Below are 6097 nucleotides of genomic sequence, written 5' to 3' on the forward strand. Positions count from 1 at the left end.
CCTCCAACTACTTGACGTCATTTTCAGACAGCCTTTTGATTTTCTGGCATTTTGGGCTTCCGTAGAATTCACGCTTACACGATTTCGTTCGTTTACGTTTAAGCGAAGTAGAATTTCTCCCTTTTAGGGGCTAATCAAGTCATTTTTTTTTTTTTTTTTTTTTTTTTTTTGGTACAAACAAGGGTTTTGTTTGTTTTTTTAATTCAATATCTTTGGACTTTACTAATTATCTTCGAAATAGACCCAGAAAACTTATATTTATCTTTTAACGGTTTTTTTTTTTTTTTACAACGAATTTATTTAACCTTAAAATTTAGCTGAATTTGTTTACTTTCGACTGTCGCCGTGAAAATATTTTTCATACTAACTTTTTTATTTTATTTTTTTTTTCACGTGTGAAAAAAATTTTTTTTTTCTTTTTCTTTGGGAAATTAACTTTAGTCCTTAATCTTTCAAATACAATCAAAAAGTAGTCGGAAACCTGCAATAAAAATTATGATAAACCGGCTTTCAAAACTATCTTTTTTCCGCCATTATTTCCCGTACAGACATTGTTAAGCGATAACCCATGGGAGATAACTCTTCTTTCATTTTTATTGATTTGTGTCCCTTTAGTGTTATTTAAATTATCTCCCTTGATAGTGATTATTCCTATTTACAATGCCTCCGCACGGGACAGTGTTAGACACCAGGGTCGTTTTTTAACGTGGAGAAAAGGAACAAAAAATTAAAATTGTCTCAGTCGTGAAGGACTTCTCGTCCACCAACAGAGAACAAGAAACCGAAGTGCAGCATCCGAAGAACAAATGCCACACCTTGATCTGGCCTTGATAGTGATTTTATTGGTGAAATAATTGACTTCAAAACAGACAAGCAAGCGATTCTCCGTCGATATTATTTGTGAGAGTTTGGAATTAATTTGTAAGTTCTTTCATCATAGGTAATGAAATATACTTTTAAGTAATCTTTGCTCTGTGTGTGTGTGTGTGTGTGTGTGTGTGTGTGTGTGTGTGTGTGTGTGTGTGTGCGCGCGCGTGCGTCTCTCTCTCTCTCTCTCTCTCTCTCTCTCTCTCTCCGCGGTTATGCTATTGGAAACAACTTGAATATAATTTTCTCAGGAATCCAATAATATTGTTAATTTTGTATTTAATGAATTTACAATAATATTGTTAGAACGTGCTCGATTTATTGAGAAATACGATGTGCCATGTTGGCACAACGGTTCTCGTTAGATAGGTACGGGCAGAAATGGGCGAATAAAGATGGGGGGGGGGGCTAGTTTTGAAAACCGATTTATCATTTTTTTTTTTTTTTTTTTTTCTTGTAGGTTTCCGGCTACTTATTGATTGTATTTGAAAGATTAAGGACTAAATTTCCAAAAGGAAAAAAAAATATTTGTACACGTGAAAAAAAAAATTATTATCAAAAATGTTTCCATCGCGAGCTAACCAATTCAGCTAAATTTTGAAGTTAAATAAATTCATTGTAAAAATCTTTTAAAAGATAAATATTAGTTTTCTGTGTCTATTTCAAAGATAATTAGTAAAGTAAAGTCCTAAGATATTGAATTTTAAAAAAAAAAACGCTTTGTTTGTACAAAATTAGCTTAATTAGCCCAAAAACCGAGTGATTCTGCCGTTCGCAAAAGCGCAACAAACGAAGGTTTTGTAAACGCGGAATATACGGAAACCCAAAATTTCAGCCAGTCGAAAGACTGTGAAAATGATGTCATGTAATTAAAAGGGGGGAAGGAGTGCTAGTTTTTTCTCCCAGTCGTGCATCCGAACATTCCTATCCTGAACGTTTGTATGATTTTTACCATTTTTTAATTTAATTATTTTTCTATGTTCCTGTTTTTAAATTAATTTGTTTTTAATTATTGTTCAATATTGTATAAAAATTATGCTACGCCGAAAGTTTCACATTCACTTAAGCAAGCAAGGAAAATATTAAAATCTTATGGATTAAAAATTATGCGAAACCTGTAATTAAAAAAAAAAAAGTAGAAATATTTTTTGCAATTATAATTTTGTTTGTGTGTGAAAATATTAAATAAACAATGCTTAATTCAATGGTAATATCGGTAGTTCGAGAAAATAATTTTTCTTTGAGTTATATCGAATTCATTAATACAGACTTCAGGGACTTTAATCGTAATATTCCTGTAAAAATTAAATCATTTTTTAATTGTTATGTTTTACGATGCTTTATTTTCATAAAAAAGCAAAATCATTTATTTTTACTACTGAAAACCATAACTTTAGTAAAGGTATTTTTGTTTAAATAAAATAATACATTTTCGCTAAGATTTAAATAAAAATAATTAGTTCAATATATTCCGTGATCATTATTTGATAAATACTGAAAATTTCATTAAAATTGGTTAATTCCCTGATTTTTGGTGAATTTTTAAGTAAAGGGAGGGGTCAAAATATTTATTCATTTTGAGCATCGGCATTCATTTTGCACGTACCTATCGTTAGATCACCGAAGTTAAGCGACGTTGAACCTGGCCAGTACCAGATGGGTGATCATTTGGGAATAGTAGACACTGTATGTATAATACCTCTGGAAGATGAACGTCCCTGCCTTTCACAGTTCTAGATCATCCTTGATTATCTTTTAGTATCTGTTAGTCTCTCTCTCATATTCTGAGTGATAATCAGGCTTTGAGACTTTACACGACCGGGCGCTACAGTCGATTGAAAATTTCTTAGGGCGACTAAAAGTCGTAAATCACTCGCCTGCCAGTTGATAAAATTTCTTTAAGTAAAAAAACGGGAAAAACTCATTTATTTTACGACCCTCAAATATGCGGTGACTTAGAATGACCTATGTCTCATCATTTGTGAATTCTTTCATCTCTAGCTGTGAGATCATTGGAATATCGTACTGAAAAAAGAGTGGTCAGGCTAAAGGTCAACAAGAGGTCAAATTTAAACATTCGGTGTGTAGTCAAAATGTCGCCTTCATTTAGCTCTCTGATTTTGAAATTCATTTGGAAAAAAAAATTCTTCGACGCTACAACTACATACACTTCATGCTTACAAAAGTAAAGACGAACATTTGAAAGAGGAAAAAAACGCATCGTTCCGTCAAGCATGCACCGAAAATTAAATTATACAACAAGTAAGTAATCAGTTTTCGCCTCAGTTTTGTTTCTTCGTAAACAAACATTATTTATTCCAGGGACGATAGAAATGTATTAGGGTATAAACAAATCTGGGCATGAATTATAAAAATGTAAACATAAAAATATCAAGACGGCTGATTATTAGTAACATGTTATGCATGATATAATATTTCGACTTGTCTTGTAAAAAATAAAAATATAGAATAAATGTATAAAACACCTTTATTGTTTCATTAACAAAGCTATTTAATTACTAGGTTAATCTATATAAATTTCGCTGAAATTTTCAATGATGTCCATTTTTATTATGATTTCGCTTCGAGTTTTGTTCAGTAATTATTGTAAGTAACTATTTCTGATTCTTTTGAGCTGCTGGAATGATTATGTGTTTCAGAATATTTTTCAATTAGAGACTTCATATTGAAATGTTTTAATGAAAAAATGAATCTCTAATATTTGTTTTACATTTTAAAATATATTTATTTCAAGGGTGTGATTTTACATTATGTTTTCTTTGTGTATAAAATTAGATTTATTCGTTTTCTAACGTTACCAATAAACACAGTCTTGAATTATTTATATTTCAATTGTCATTTTGATGCTATGTATCAGCATCCGAAGAAATGATTCTTATTTCTATGGAACAATAATATGTATAATGCTATATAAAGAAACTGGTGTTGTATTTTAACGTTTTGTTGAATATTTACTGAAATGTTTGTAGCAATAAAATAGTTGATTTACAAGAGTTAAACAAATATTTTCTTGTTAGATTATACACACGGTAATTTCTTGAACGGTTGTAAAATTATTTACTATTATTGACTGAAACAAAGACATAAAGTCGGACAAGTAAAAATATTTTGGGGCAAGTAAATTTTCCCTCACACTCGACCGGCGGTCGAGTGATTTATTTTTCAAATCTCAAAGGCTGGTGGTAACTATTAGTGATGCGACAATCCTAATACAGGTTGGTCGCTAGAAAAGCGGGAAATTTGTCAAACAACGATTTATTTTTACAAAGAATAATTTTTACAAAGTTTTTCAAAGACAAATGTTGTATTATACTCATAGATACTCGAAATGTCGTCTGTGCACTTCACTGCAGCGTCTTAACCTAGAAATCCAAGCTCGTGTGGCGTTTTGAAGGGTAACTTGTGGGATATCATTCCAAGCTCTTGCCAAGCACGTTTTCAAGTCATGAATAGAGTGTATGTCACGTCGACAGTTCTGCGTCTCTGTTAATAACAAGCTCCAAGCACAGTAATCCATGACATTTAAGTCTGGACGTTTTGAGGGCCAATTTTCTGGTGCAATGAAATCAGAAGATTGCCGAAGAAACTGAATTGAAGCATTTTATTCATGATCTAAGCTGACCTTCAAATTTCCCGCTTTTCTAGTGATCCCCTGTATTATTCCCCTTTTTTGATACAATTGCTGATTCTGCACTAAGTTCCCGATTTCAGTACAATTACCGATTCCGGTTCTTTATAAATTTCTAAATATTGACTTATAAACTTGTTATCTTTTTTTCCACGTTTTTAAATGAAAACTCTGTGCGGAATGTTTCTGAACTTCTTTTCTCTTTCTCCATCAAGGAAATGTGTGCTGCATCGATGGTTGTTTGCATCTGAAGTCCTGAAGTCACCGTTTTAAACTTCTCCATACAGAACAGATGACACTTTAATTGTTTGTGTTTAGTAATTTTCAAATTTACTTTCCACAAGGATTCAAAACCAGTGACGTTCCAGTAGCTTTGTCATCTTTGGCAAACAGCTGAGAATAAAAGCAGTACAATTTTCAGTCACACAGCGAGTGTGCTATGCAGTGGTGGAGCCAGACTCTTTGTACGGGGGGAGGGGGGGAGCTTTTTCTTTTTTTTTAATCCGATAATTGGAACAAATTTTCCGACAAGCTTCATGTTTTATATCTATTTTTCATGTGTTGCTAGTCTGTTGTAGTGTCACAAAAACAGTACCTGCTAAGTTATTCACTGATTGTTTAACCAAGAAAATATGCATTTACTTCTAGGAAACATTTTACCTTAGAAAATAAATTCAAATACTCTATATTAAGCAATGTATGTATGTATTTCAAGTCATGAAATCTCAGCAAAATTATAAAATTAATTACATAATCACTCCAGTACTATTCCAGATCTTGGATATTTCTGAGCAATATATACTCAGTTACTGGGTTAAAACCAACGTTGTTCTCTGCACCCCAACTAATGCTATTCAGATTTACAGCTATAGACTGATAACAAAAAACATCCAGAAGTTATTTTCAGAAAGCTCGAAACTGATAATTAGAACAGAATCAACAAAACAATGCAAAGGATTAGACATTCGAGGAAACAAATCGTCATTAAAAATAGATACGAGACATCTATAACATAAATTTCACCTGTCTGTTTAAATGTAAGTATTATGTATGTATGTCTGCCTAAAACTTTTGACAGATGCGATGGATTTTCACAAGATTGGTATAATTTTGAAGCCCAACCCTTCGGACGACAAATATAAAAAATTTGACTTAAAACATTAATTTCTTCACTTTCAACTTGGCACTTTTCTACAGGGAGGGGTCATTTTTTTTTTCGGCGATATTTTCGAAAGTCATCCCCTCTTTTAGATTGATAAGTGTTAATTTAAACCTTCGCCACTTCCATTTCATGATGGACACAACGACAAAGACATCACGTTTTTTTTTCTTTCACGTTCTTTTCCTCCTTCATGGCATGGGTTCCAGTCCGCCTGCCTACTACCACTATTTTTTTTTTGTTTAACACACACCTCCAAACGCCGGGCAACGCTGGGCAACGCTGGGCAACGCTGGGCAACGCCAGGCACCCATACTAGTTCATAAATAAAATGCACAGTTCTGATAAAAATGTTAAAGGATAAGAAAACAACAAATGCTAAAATGACACATGAAACTTCATTTTAACCAACCAATTCAGAT

Source organism: Euprymna scolopes, chromosome 23, assembly GCF_053919585.1.
Source record: "Euprymna scolopes isolate OS-2025 chromosome 23, ASM5391958v1, whole genome shotgun sequence".
In the NCBI taxonomy this organism is placed as follows: Eukaryota; Metazoa; Mollusca; class Cephalopoda; order Sepiida; family Sepiolidae; genus Euprymna; species Euprymna scolopes.